Raw genomic sequence first — 13745 nt, 5'->3', positions numbered from 1 at the left:
CATGTGGTTCCTTGTTCATGAGGAAAGCAAGGAGTAGTCTTTCCCATGACTATATCATTCGGGGTGTGTGTGTGTGTGTGTGTGTGTGTGTGTGTGTGTGTGTGTGTGTGTGTGTGTGTGTGTGTGTGTGTGTGTGTGTGTGTGTGTGTGTGTGTGTGTGTGTGTGTGTGTTTTTATGTGCTCAGTGAAATAGATTTACGTGATATCAAGTCAGGGTGGAATGGCTCGCTAAATTCATTATTCTGACACTTCTTGTTTCATATGATGTTTGAGGCTGCCAGCATCATTTTCTGGAATGCAGTGCCCCTGTTACCACTTAGCTGGATGACAGGCTGAGTCAACCCACCTGATGTTATTTCAAGAGCCCACCAGGGGCTCAAACTCAAGAGCAAAAGACCTGAAGCCAGCCACCTGAACCGTTTGGTTCGAATCTGGTGCTATAAGATATTCGAGGGAATATCATATAACAACAGTCTAATCTGATACTGCAATTGCCACAATGAAATTATATGATGAAGAATTAGGAGAAAAATGTGCCTTCATACTTTGGTTCATTAATTCATTCATTTGTGTGCAGCACGTGCCTCCTGGATTGGTTCATGACCGGGAGCACGCCCATGCTGCCGATGCAGTGCCCCCCCCCTTTATGTTTGAGCAGAAATTTGTAATTTGTTCAGGGTACCCGCAATGACGACTCACCTACTCTTCGCACAAAGACAACGTGGGATTTTTAACGTCCACCAAGCGACAAATGGGTCACCCACACCCAGTAAATAACGTTCACCTGAGGGATACACAAGGAAATTGGATGCAGAGGAAGAGGCCATTCAATCCATTGTGCCCAGACCACACCAATTTATATTAACAAGCTCGAATGAGCTAAGATCCTCATCCTCTTAATGATGACGTCATAAAAACGAATATGACGTCATTGTGATGTATCAGGTTTGCGATAAATTATCTGTGCTAATGCCCGGCTTGATTCCCGCAAACAAAATTCAAACAGCTTGCCTAGTTTTGGAGATAATGGTATAGGCGATTTCTATTAGCGGCGATATTATGATGTCAACTTTTTTTCTAGGAAGAATTTCCAAAATCGGAGATGGTTACTGCCTGCGCGTGGGCTTTCTGCATATACATGGCAAGTTTCACGAAGATCCGATGAAAACTCTGGGTTGTGAAACAAAAAATGTCAAAAAATAGGAATGACGTCATAAAACTGATGTGACGTCATAGTGATGTATCATATGTGCGGTAATTCATCTCTGCTAATGCCCTGTTTGTTTCCCGCAAACAGAATTCAAAAAGCTTGCCTAGTTTCGGAGATAATTTTTAAGGCGATTTCCATTAGCGGAGATATTTTGACGTCATAACTTTTTTTGTAGGAGGAATTTTCAAAATCGGAGATGGTTACTGTCTGCGCAGGGTATTTTTACATATATACGCCAAGTTTCAGGAAGTTTCGATGAAAACTGTAGGCTGTGAAACAAAAAAAAGTCCACAAGAACAACAACGTGAGGAAGACTTAGAGATCCTCCACGAGGATCGAAAAAAAGAAAAATGCAAAATTTAATTTTCTTGTATTTTTTGTTGTTGTTTCCGGGGGGGGGGGGTTGGGCGGAGGTGGTTCTTTGGTGAGAAACATAAAACATCAACCACACACCACCCCTTGACAAAACCCCTACAGACAGATGCACACAATCACCCATCCATACTCTAGCTACATAAAAGTCCTGCCAACATCCCCATACCCCTCTATCTCCATAACTTCCAGGTACCTATCTAATTCTAATTTAAACTTATCTACTGTTTCTGCTACCACCACCTTTCCAGGGAGACCATTCCATACATTAAGTACTCTCTGAGTGAAAGTTCCCTGCGTTACTACTGTCTTAACTCTCCTCTTCTTTACTCTCAGGCTCTGGCCTCTGGTCCTATCACTGTCGACTCTTGAATAATTCATCTGCACTTATTTTATCCATACCTTTCATTATCTTAACTTTGTTGACAAAAACATTAGAGTGTCTCATTATGAGAACATTCAAACAAAATACAGTTCAACCTCATGGTGATCATTATGAGGTGATATGATAGAGATGTTTAAAATAAAGCAAGTTGTTCTATCGGATAACTATAAACAGCTAAAATTGACAGATGCCAAATAGTTCATAAACCTTGTGAACAAGATGTCGGATTTATTCATTCATTAATTTATACAAAGAACAATAAGAGATGAATGAAAAGCCATGGGTCATCTCAAGCCTTCATTTTCGCTTTGTAGATTCTATGTCTTCAATTGCAATTCTTCATGAAGAGCCAAAGCGCCATCTCCTGGTAACCTTCATCCTCCTTCCCCTCACTCTGCAGTTGTCTCGATTCTTCGGAATACTTGTTCAGTCGTCGCTCTCAGTGTCCCACCAAGTGCTGCCATGTTGGTCGCAAATGAGGGCGAAAGGTTTGTGTGTTGGCCAGCACATATGTTTGATTTGGTTTTGTTTCATCTAAATCACACACGATAAAACCGTCGGCTGAACCACGTTTCACAGGCATAGACATTTCCTGGAACAGTTGTGAGAGACAGTTTGAAACCAGGAATCTGTTGGGATATTTAACGTCTACCAACCAGTGATTCTGGCTCCCAAGACGGGCCCTTCTCCTTTGTTCGTTCGAGGGATGGCACACACATTGATGTGTCACCATGTCTGAGTAACACCAGGATGACAGTTTATAGCTGTGTCAGGATTCGAACAGGCTAGACAGTGCCTGTATCTGCCCAACGCGTCCATTACTCTTCATCCTACTATCTACACTTTAAGAGGGCCGTTTGTGTGTCTGTTTGTGTGTCACCATTGTTTTCAGAGATGGCTGAACAGATATTCGTCAAAGTTTCAGAGGTTCATCAGTGAGTGCCAACGAGAGTTTTCGGCCAAAAAAATTTTGAAAAGAGGTTGAATTTGTTTTTTGAAAATTACTCTATACTCTAAAATGCTGAAGCCTTTGTAGCTATGTGAAAGGTAATCTTAAATAATCTCTGACCCCATTCCTTAGTGGGTGGAGGGAAGTGTTTTCGGCCCCCACAAAAACAAAATTTTCTTCAAAATGCCAATAAGATTAGAATATCACCAGGGTACCCCTGCTAGTATTAAGTATGAAGGTCTTATTAGAGCATTGTAGAACTTTGCAAAGTCCGAAATAAGGTTGAGGAAAATAAAAAAAATGGGTGTGATTAAGGTGTATGTGTCGGTGTCACCTAGAAGTCCTGCATGGCCGAACGAGGTTGGCTGGCATAGTTGGTGGCTTCGGGAATGGTGTAATCAGATGCTGAGAATAATTTTTGAGAGGAGAAGTGGGGCACCGTACACTAGCTCTGCTGTAGAACATCCAAGGTTGACTTTTAGAGCAGCTCGCGCACCAAGCAGGATTGTCGGTACGACATCCGCCCAGTGCGTGGTTGTCATGTGCTTTCAGGAAAGACTTGATTTGCCAGTGGAAATTCTCCACCATACTATTCGCTGCTGGATGGTAAGTAGTGGTTTGCATATGGTCAGTGCCCAGAAGTTGAGTCAGCTCATGAAATAGAGCCAATTCGAACTGGCTACCACGATCCGTAGTGATGCTTGATGGAACACCAAAACATGTGATCCAGGTGTGGACAAAGGCCCTGGCAATGGTAGGTGCAATGATGTCAGCTATCGGTGCAGCTTCTAGTCAATGGGTGAAGTGGTCAACACAAGTCAGATGGTGTTGAAAAACTACCGAGTGTTGCAACAGTATGACGTTGGATCTTGGAGCGTTGACATTTAAGACACTGCTTGGCCCAACGGTTCACGTCGGCGTTGATGTGTAGCCAGATGTAGCGCCTGGTGAGAAGTCGCTGGATTGCTTGAATACTCAGGTGCGCAAGTGATTGAAAAGTGTCGACTGTATGACAGAATGCTGCAAGAACAAAAAGGCGTGACTGTCTTATCGATGCATCACACACAAGGGTAGTGCTTGTCCCTGGGAGTAGTACGTCGTGAAATGCAAGCAAACCAGTTTCAGACTATAGACAGTGGAGTTCCCTGCCCTCCCACTGCATGGCTTTCAAGTGCATTCTAATCAATGAACTGTGGTGTTGTGGCTGCGTTGGTAGAAGACAACACCAATCCCTCAATGTGTGAGAGAGCAAAAGTTAGTGATTCCTTTGATGTGCCGGATGTCGATGGTGAATTGCAAGATATAACTGAGTTGGCTAAGCATACAAGGAGATTGACAATCAGAATGGGTGGACAAAACGAAAATTAAAGGTGTGTGGTCAGTCAGGACAGAGAATGGGCTGACCTCAAAGAAGTGGTGGAAGTGCTTCATGGCGAGGTACACATCGAAGGCACTGTACTTGCACTCCGTTTGTTTTTGCATTTTCGAAAAGGCCAGTGAATGCCAATCTGCTTTGATGAACTGGTGAAGGGCCGTACCCACTGTGACCTCAGACATGTGTGGCATCAGGCTTGATAGCACCTCTGGCTTCGGATGAATCAGGAGGGAGGCATTGGCCAGTGCGTCTTTGATGGCGTGGAAGGCTGACAAGGTTGGCTCCGAACAATGAAACACTTCAGGGTGCTTATCAGTTGTGAGTATAACTCATTCACTTGGCTGTGGTGTTGTGACTGCGTTTGGAATAAATTGATGGTAAAAGTTGACGAGGCCTAAAAACTCTTTCCGTTTGCATTGAGATGGTGGTAACGGGAAATCTGGAATAATCTGCGCCTTGTCCTCGAGCAGACGGATGCCTGGCCGAGGAAATTAAACTCCAGAATGCTAAATATGTGCTTTGCGGGATTGATGCTGATGTTGAAGTCCTGCAATGGGTGAAGGAGAAGGAGGTGTTCCTGATGGTTTTTTTTGCAGTTGTGCTGGTGATTAGAATATCATCTATATACACTATTACAGAACAGGCGGCGGCGGCGGTGACGCTGACAAAAAGACAGGAAGCGGAGCTGGAGGTGGCAGAGTTAAAGATGCTGCGATTCTCATTGGGAGTGACGAGGGTGGACAGGATTAGAAATGAGTATATTAGAGGGACAGCGCAGGTAGGACGGTTTGGAGACAAAGTGAGAGAGGCAAGATTGAGATGGTTTGGACATGTGCACAGGAGGGAAGCGGGGTATATCGGGAGAAGAATGCTGAGGATGGAGCCGCCAAGTAGGAGGAGAAGAGGAGGTTTATGGATGTGGTGAGGGCGGACATGCGGGTGGTTGGAGTGATAATGGAAGATGTGGAGGACAGAGCGAAATAGAGATGGATGATCCGCTGTGGCGACCCCTAACGGGAGAAGTTAAAAGAAGAAGAATAAGACTGTTACAGAAAAGTATATTCATTTAATTGTGCTTGGAAAAGGTTACATTTGACAACAACACAACCAACAACAACCCAAGGAGCGAAGAGGCAAGGGAAGTTTGAGAACGGAAGGAGAGAGAGATAAGGATGATGAGGAGAGCAAGAAGGCTTTGGAACTTCTCTGGCACTACCATGCTCTGTTTTAAGTGATGCATATATTTTAAAACCGACATACACAGTGAAGGAGGAATCGGAGTCCTCTGTATGCGAACCTGTGAGGGTTTCAGTGACTCATCAATTCTGCAGCCGTAACGACTCAACTTTAACCCATTGTGTGCAGATCTGTGGAGGAGATTCAGCTTATCATCGTACATCTACCCTTTGAGGTAACCTTCTCCCCTCTGAACTCCCTCGATGATTCGTTGGACCTAGTTGTCGGACATTGCACTTGCACTTGTCAACTCAGGGGCAATATAAACTCTGCTCTTTGTATTCCCTCGTTGGCATCATTTTGGGCGATTTATGCGCCATTTTGAGAAGGCACTCAGCGTGTTGACCGGTGCTTGCCCTCGGAGCTTAGTTGTCCCTCCAACCTCATCATCATTTTCAGCTTGGAGTTCCCATCTTCATTATCTGTGGTGCAGCTCTAATGGCTGACTCGGGTTCTTCTCTCTGCTTCGGTGATTTGGGGATTCACTAAGATGATTTGCCACGTCGAGAGTCATGAGTTATCATGCTGCTGCATTGCTGTATGTAACGTTCATACTTATATAATTTGTGGATTCTTCAGAAAGTCATAAATTGTTACATTTCATTAATATTATTGTGCTTAAGGTAGACATGAGGGATTAATAAATATTTATTATAACGTTACCCTTCTGTCTCCTCTTGCATGTTGGTTTCACCATTAAAACAACACGAAGGGCACATCATTGTCTTTATTTATTTTCTGCCGTGACGCCCTCCAGGTTACCGGTGCACTCACTGCAGTGCCTTGAGGTCGACACGTTACAACATGTAGCAGAGGTTTAATCCCCAGAGTACCTGATTGATAAAACGTTGAAAAGTTTGTGCCGCATTGCGTAGGCTGAATGACATCCGAAGGAATTCGAACAGGCTGCAAGGTGTGGTGACTGCTGTCTTTGGGATGTCATCTGGATCCACGGGAATCTGATGGTACACACAAACGAGGTCAACCTTGGAAAAGATATGTAGACTCTGTTACAGAGCGTTGGTGCTGCTGAAGCAGTTTCTTGGCAAGGCACGGGGTGATTTGCCATTGCCCTCCCAGCAGTCGTTAGTGCAGGAATTTGGATTTTGTTCAGGGTGCCGACGGCAGCTCACCTACTCTTCACAAAGGACACCGTGTGGTCTTTAACATCCACCAACTAATGGCGGCAGATTTGAATTCCCGTTCAACGTCCATCCGAGGGACGGCACACATTGACTGATCACGATGGCACTCCATCAACCCTCAGCACAAGTTGGTAGAGATGAAAGATTCCATGGCCCTTCGTGAAGAGTAAGCGAGCTATTGCCGGCACCTTCACCAAATTCCAAATAACTCCCCTGACTTCATGTGTTGGAGTGGCGACCCATCCAGGATTGTACCCTCAGCCATAGAAAAACAGCTTCGGCAGCACCGTCGCACCACGACCCTCTGTATCGAGGGTGGGACCCTCTGTATCAGGGCCGGATTTAGACATGTGGTGTCCCCTGGGCAGCCTTCAGTAGTGGAGGCCCACCCTACGTTAGAATACTAAAAAGGTGACAAGACATATTTATAGTCATCCATAAAGTATATTTTTCAAGAACAAAGAATCTGAACTTCTATATAAAATAGAGAATGAGATAAGATGAATATCTTACATCTGTTATCGATGAATATCTTATATCTGTTCCACTAACGACCAACTACCATTCAGGCACTCACAAATACATTATTCCTTACAATTTTTTTTCATGAAATATGTGGAGGCCCCCTGGTTGTGGAGGCCCCTGGGAAACTGTCCAGCTTGCCCATGCCTAAAATCCGGCCCTGCAAGTCTGTATAGAGCGTGGTTCATGATCTGATCTATAGATCAGGTTTGACACAGCAAATGGGTTATATTGCGTAGCTTTATGCAGTTTATTTGACTAGCAGGGGGTTAATTATATATGCAAATATTTTTCCTAGCCTTGTTTTAATCACGCTCTCCCTGATGTACTCATATATGCCAAAGAAAAAAATTGCCATAACTGTCGCAATTATCATAACTATTTGCCCTAAGTACCCTCAGTTTCACTGCCATGGTGTGTCATTTAGAGTAAATCTCAAACAAAAGGACTCAGTGCCGTTTTCCGACACATAGTGGACTGTTAATCACGTGATTAATGATGAGGTGCATGCTGAGAAGTGTTCCAAGTTGTGCTGCAATTAGCAGTAAGTCAGGATGTGTGAAATCGCAAGTAGAAAATTCATTTCCAGCGCAGGAAACGAATACGTGAGAATCACTTTTACCTCCACAGGGACGCTTTCGGAAGCACAATGTGAGCGACTGATGAAGCGTTTCCGAAGTGAGTGATTGCTCCATGGCCTGGTGATTTCATCGTCATTTCAGAATACCCAGGTTCGAATCCCATAAGCGTTTATCCATTGTGCACTTATGTACTTTTAATTCGTTTACAAGTACATTGACATCACTCAACAGCTTTGTCCGGTATCTGATGTATTTACAAGCAGGTCCATAAGCTTTGAATTTGTTAGATTTGATTTGAATTTGATTTGATTTGATTTGATTTGATTTGATTTGAATCTCTTTGAATTTGAATTTCATGTTTGATTTATCCATAACATTTTCTGTTTCCGTTTTGAATATCCAACGTGTTATCAATTTTGATCAAGTTTAGCCCAGAAGACTGTGTGTGTGCGTCTGAACGTGGTCATGTTTATAAATGAGATCAAATTTAGATTCCATTCCTGTCTGCACCGCACCTTCATTTTACCTTACACGAGCGACAAGACGACCGTTTCACATTTCAAATGGCATTTGCTGTTTACTGAAACACAACGTTCTCCTCATCTGACCATCATGAGAAAAAGCAATGACTGACACTTTACATTCAGTATAATTTTTTTAGATAATGAGAAAAATGTAACGTCTGTCATTTATACACGCGCGCGCGCGCACACACACACACACACACACACACACACACACACACACACACACACACACACACACACACACACACACACACACACACACACACACACACACACACACACACACACACACACGCATGCACGCATGCACGCACGCACGCGCACGCACGCACACACAATTTGAAAATTTATGGGTGGATTGGATCCAAAACTTGGAGGTAAAAAACAACTAAAGGAAATGCCACCAGTGATATTTAATGAAGAAGAAGAAAAAAGAATTAGCAAAAATGCCAAACTTTAAAATACCAGGCCAGGATGGAATTCCAAACTTCGGGCTGAAGCAACTAGATTCAATCTATCCATTGGGACCATACTCTGTGCAGAGTGTTGGTGCTGCCTGAGCAGTCTTCTTGGCTATTGGGCAGAATCCTGGACGGGTCGCCGCTCCGACGCAGGATACCAGCAAGCTGGCACTCATTTTGCCGACCTCGGAAGGATGACAGGTCGAGTTAACCCCACCTGGTGTTAATTCAACAGCCAAGGGGGGTTTGAACTCAGGATCCTTGCATCCCAAGCCCACCACCCGAACCATGAAGCCAACACCAGGCATTGCTCTACACAATTGCTCTCGACACAGCAGGCAACTAGATTGCTCTACACAATCACTCTGCTCGAGCATTCAACAAACTTATCCAAGGGTTGGATGAGTGACTCACAGTAGGTAACACCATCCTCATCCCAAAATCTGAAGACACCCAACTACCTCAAAAGTATAAACCAATAATCTATCTACCAACAACGTACAAACTTCTGATGGGAATCCTCACAGAAATTATATACTATCACTTCATACAAGAAGGAGGCCTAGAGGCAGAACAGAAGGGATGCAAGAGAGGATGCCATGGTACAACGGATCACCTACTACTAAGCAAGGCCATACTCGAGAACTGCAATCCAAGAAGAACCAAATTATCCACAACATGGATAGACGACAAAAAAGCTTTTGATGGTGTCCCACATTCATGGCTGATAAAATGCGTGCAATTGTACAACATCAACCCCCAAGTAATCAAACTGATAGAGAAAGCAACGGAGCTTTGAAATATCATATTGATATTACAGCACTCAGAAGGAAAAATCGAAATAACAAGGGTGAAGATACATCGAGGGATCTTTCAGGGAGACAACCTTTCGTCTCCCTGTTTTGTCTGGCCCTGGACCCTCTGAGCAACCTCATGAATGAGCAAGGACATGGATATATCCTGACATCAAATAAGAGAATGTACAAAGAAACAACAAAGGTGACAAATCTACTTCACATGGATGACTGAAAACTATTTGCACCAAACAACAAAAAATTGGCAGAACAACTAAAATTAGTGAAACATTACTTTGATGACATTCAAATGGAATTTGGTCGAGATAAGTGTGCCAAGTGCACGCTCGTATAAGGTATAAGCCAACAAAAATGGACAACATAAAAATTTACCTAAATACAACAATACCTGCATAGAACGAGGCTGATTCTGAAAACATACCTTTCTCCAGGGAACAAAATCAAAGCTATAAAGCAACTCGCAATACCAGTGTTCCAATGCAGCTGCAGAATAATAAACTGGCCACAATCAGAAATCAATAAACTGGATATCAAAACAAGGAAACTCCTCACTATCCACAAAATGTTTTACAAAAATCAATACATCCTCAGAATATATCCACCTCGATGAGAAGGAGGTAGTGGCCGAAAAAAGGTATGTTTTCAGGATCAGCCTCGTGCAGCTCAACCAAGCACACAGAATGACAACTGTAGGATTGGCTGAATATGTGAAAAGTGCAACAGACTACCGAATCCAATTTGTAAGCAAACACGAAGACAACAAACCAGATCAAAACCCACTTAGCAAAAAATTTCCAAAGGTAGGTGCCAATGGAAGATGTCATACAAGAAACCGAAACAACAAATACAGCCCCAACAATTGCAAAAAAGGTGAAAGAAAAATATAAGATGAAATATCAACAGATATATATATATATATATATATATATATATATATATATATATATATATATATATATATATATATATATAAACTGACAACTGGGAAAACGGCAAAAGAGCAGGAAGGTAGACAATGAAGGCTCTTTGGAATGGCTAAGAAGAGGTCAGTTCAACTGGGATGGAGAAAGAATCATTATAAATGCCCAAGAGCAAGGACACTACATGAATGGCTTCAAGAAAATGGCAGGACTGAGTCAATCGGATAGGTGTAGGTTCTGCAAGGTAAAAACAAAAGTATGAGCCACCTCCTATCGGGATGTAAAAAAGAGCAATCCATTAGCACATCTGCAAAAATCTCAATATCTCAGTTCCAGAAAACTCATGGAAACATGAACCAAAAGCAATCACTGAAAACGAGGCAATGATGCTCACGTACGACCTAATGAACATCGAGCGTGAACATAGAAAACAAAGCATTGTGCCTGGATATCGTATAGGTACAAAAAAGGAAGAAAAGAAGGCATTGATAAATGAGGTGTTTGTACCCAGCGATTTTGGCATAAACAATGCAGAAATCAAGAAAATGACCAAATATCAATATCTCAAAATTGAAGTGAAAAGATCCTGAAAGCTGAAGAGTGCCAAAATTGCACCGGTAATTGTTGGAGCAATGGGATTGATTTTTTAAAAAAGAACCTCAAAGAGATCTTAACCAGAGTTGGTGTCAAAGCCACCCAATGCTCGCCTGTTTATACATTTATCGTTTTTAAAAGACTAGTCTAATAATTAATATTTTTTATAAAGCATTGCAGTGAAGTATAATTATAAAGCAATATATGTATTTGTATATTGTAATCAGGAACAAGAGCGCAAGTGAGCACAATATATGCCCGAACAAGAAGGTATATACAGAATTGTGCTACTACATGGAAAACAGCATCCTGGTTGCCATGGCAACCTCTTTAGATGATGAATGTATGTCATGACACACCGTCTCCACAGTCTGTACCTATGTACCAAATATGAAACGTGTAAGTTGAAAACTTTGGGAGTTAGAGTGCGGACAGGAATGGACGGACATACAGACAGACAGACAGACGGACGGACAACCGGTATCACATAATACGCCCATATATATATATATATATATATATATATATATATATATATATATATATATATATATATATATATATATATATATATATATATATATATATATATATATATATATATATATATATATATATATATATATATATATATATATATATATATATATATATATATATATATATATATATATATATATATATATAGCCTGGTGTGTTGGCGCAGTGGTTAGGGCAGCGGCTTGGGATCCAAGAGGTTCTGAGTTCAAGCCCCGTTGGGCCACTGAATTAATACACCAGGGGGTTGACTCAGCCTGTCATCCTTCTGAGGTCGGCAAAATGAGTACCAGTATACTGGGCCGGTGTATACCCCGGTTAAAATAGGTGTACCATATCCCTGTGTCGTAAGAGGCGACCAGGGTTGCGTCAGGAAGGGCATCCGGCGTAAAACATGTGCCAAATCACTATGCGGATCATACGGATGATCCGCTGTGGCGACCCCTAACGGGAGCAGCCGAAAGAAGAAGAAGAAGATATATATATATATATATATATATATATATATATATATATATATATATATATATATATATATATCGGGCGTATAAAAAATAGTGTGGTCGATAAAAACATTAGAAAGGAAAAAATAACTTGCATCAAAAACTTTAACATTTTCACGCCCATGCTGACGCTGACGCTGATGCTCACGCCGGGGGTATCGCTATAGCTCTCTGTTCTTCGAACAGGCGAGCTAAAAATGATCCCTGGGAATTTGACTACAAGCAAACTGCAGTTGGTAACTGTGCGGGGGCTCAGTGATGATCCTCAAAAGAGCCCTCAGAACAAAACATGTAGAATGGGAGAGCTTTACAAATTGGTCCATGAATCAAGATCCCTTACTGAAAACAGAGGGGGATACTTTGAGACCTGGAAGGACTCCGTTCCACCTTATGAAGCCCACATTTGGAGATTAAAACCAATGACACACACACACACATACACACACACACACACACACACATATACAATCAATCAATCAAGAAAATTACCACATACCAAGACCTCAAAAATGAAGTGAAAAGATCCTGGACGCTTTGGAGCACCAAAATTGTCCCGGTCATAATTGGAGCACAGGAAAAAGAACCTTACAGAGAAAAACATCCCTGGGAATATTACTACAAACAAAATACAGTTGGATGCTGGCTGGGGCTCAGCAACAATCCTGAAAAGAGCCCTCCGAAACAAAACGTTGAGAAGAACAACTTCACAGCTTGGTCTATGAATCATGACCCACCCACCCCACCCCTTACCAAAAACAGAGGTGGATACTTCGAGACCTGAGAGGACTCCATTCCACCTTCTGAAATCCACAAATGGAGATAACAACCAATAACACACACACGAGGTGGATACTTTTAGACTTGGTAGGTCTCCATTCCATCTCTTGAAACCCGCCAATGTGTGGAGACAGCAGCCAACAACAGCAACTCACACACACACACACACACACACAAACACATACACACACACAAACACAAAAATACGCGTGCACATGCTCACAGACTCAAATATATATGCACACACGAAGGTAGATACTTTGAGACCTGATAGGGCTCTGTTACACTTTCTGAAACCCACATATGGAGATAACATTTATATCGTGAAACCCACGAACACAAGTATACATACACACACATGGACAGATGATTCAACTTTTACCAATAGATGCAAAAATCGAGAATAATTTCTCTTGTGGCTCCAGAACCAAACAAACAATATATTTATAACAGCCGTCAAAGCTTCCGTAGAGATGCCCACTGCCCCCCCACACCCCTTTCCCAAAATGATCCATCGGGGGGTTATGTAACACACGTCCCTCCACTCCAGTTCCACCGACCTACCTGGTCGAGAGTTTTTACTATGAGCAGGTGCTCATTGGGCAAGCTGAGAAAGTTCTCCAAGTCCTTCCTTATGCTGAGGCACAGCCCTTTCAATCAGGAACTTCTCCGAGTATTTTTTCAGAAGTCTGGTGAGCCATTCCAAGTAACAATCCTGATTCCAGACATATGATACATTATATATCACACCAATCTCCGCAGCTCCTTGGAGTTCCTGCGCACGCGCACAAAGAATTTGGGGGCAGATTACGTCATTGTGAAAGTTTAAAATCGGC

General features: G+C 42.4%; 1 protein-coding gene across 2 annotated transcripts in view; it reads right to left on the bottom strand.

The window, feature by feature from the left end:
- Positions 1-13745, bottom strand: part of LOC147014130 (zinc finger BED domain-containing protein 5-like) — a 90381-nt gene that overhangs the window by 23569 nt on the left and 53067 nt on the right. For both annotated transcript variants that reach the window (XM_085851825.1, XM_085851826.1), the window contains exons 4-5: positions 13474-13684; positions 6361-6486 (exon numbers count right to left, since the gene is read on the bottom strand). The gene's annotated coding sequence lies outside the window, so the exon portion shown is untranslated. The remainder of the gene's footprint in view (positions 1-6360; positions 6487-13473; positions 13685-13745) is intronic.

Source organism: Eptatretus burgeri, chromosome 13 (genome assembly GCF_056783735.1).
Source record: "Eptatretus burgeri isolate ZD-2024b chromosome 13, Ebu_testis_v1, whole genome shotgun sequence".
NCBI lineage: Eukaryota > Metazoa > Chordata > Myxini > Myxiniformes > Myxinidae > Eptatretus > Eptatretus burgeri.
This window is presented reverse-complemented; position numbering and strand designations above follow the sequence as displayed.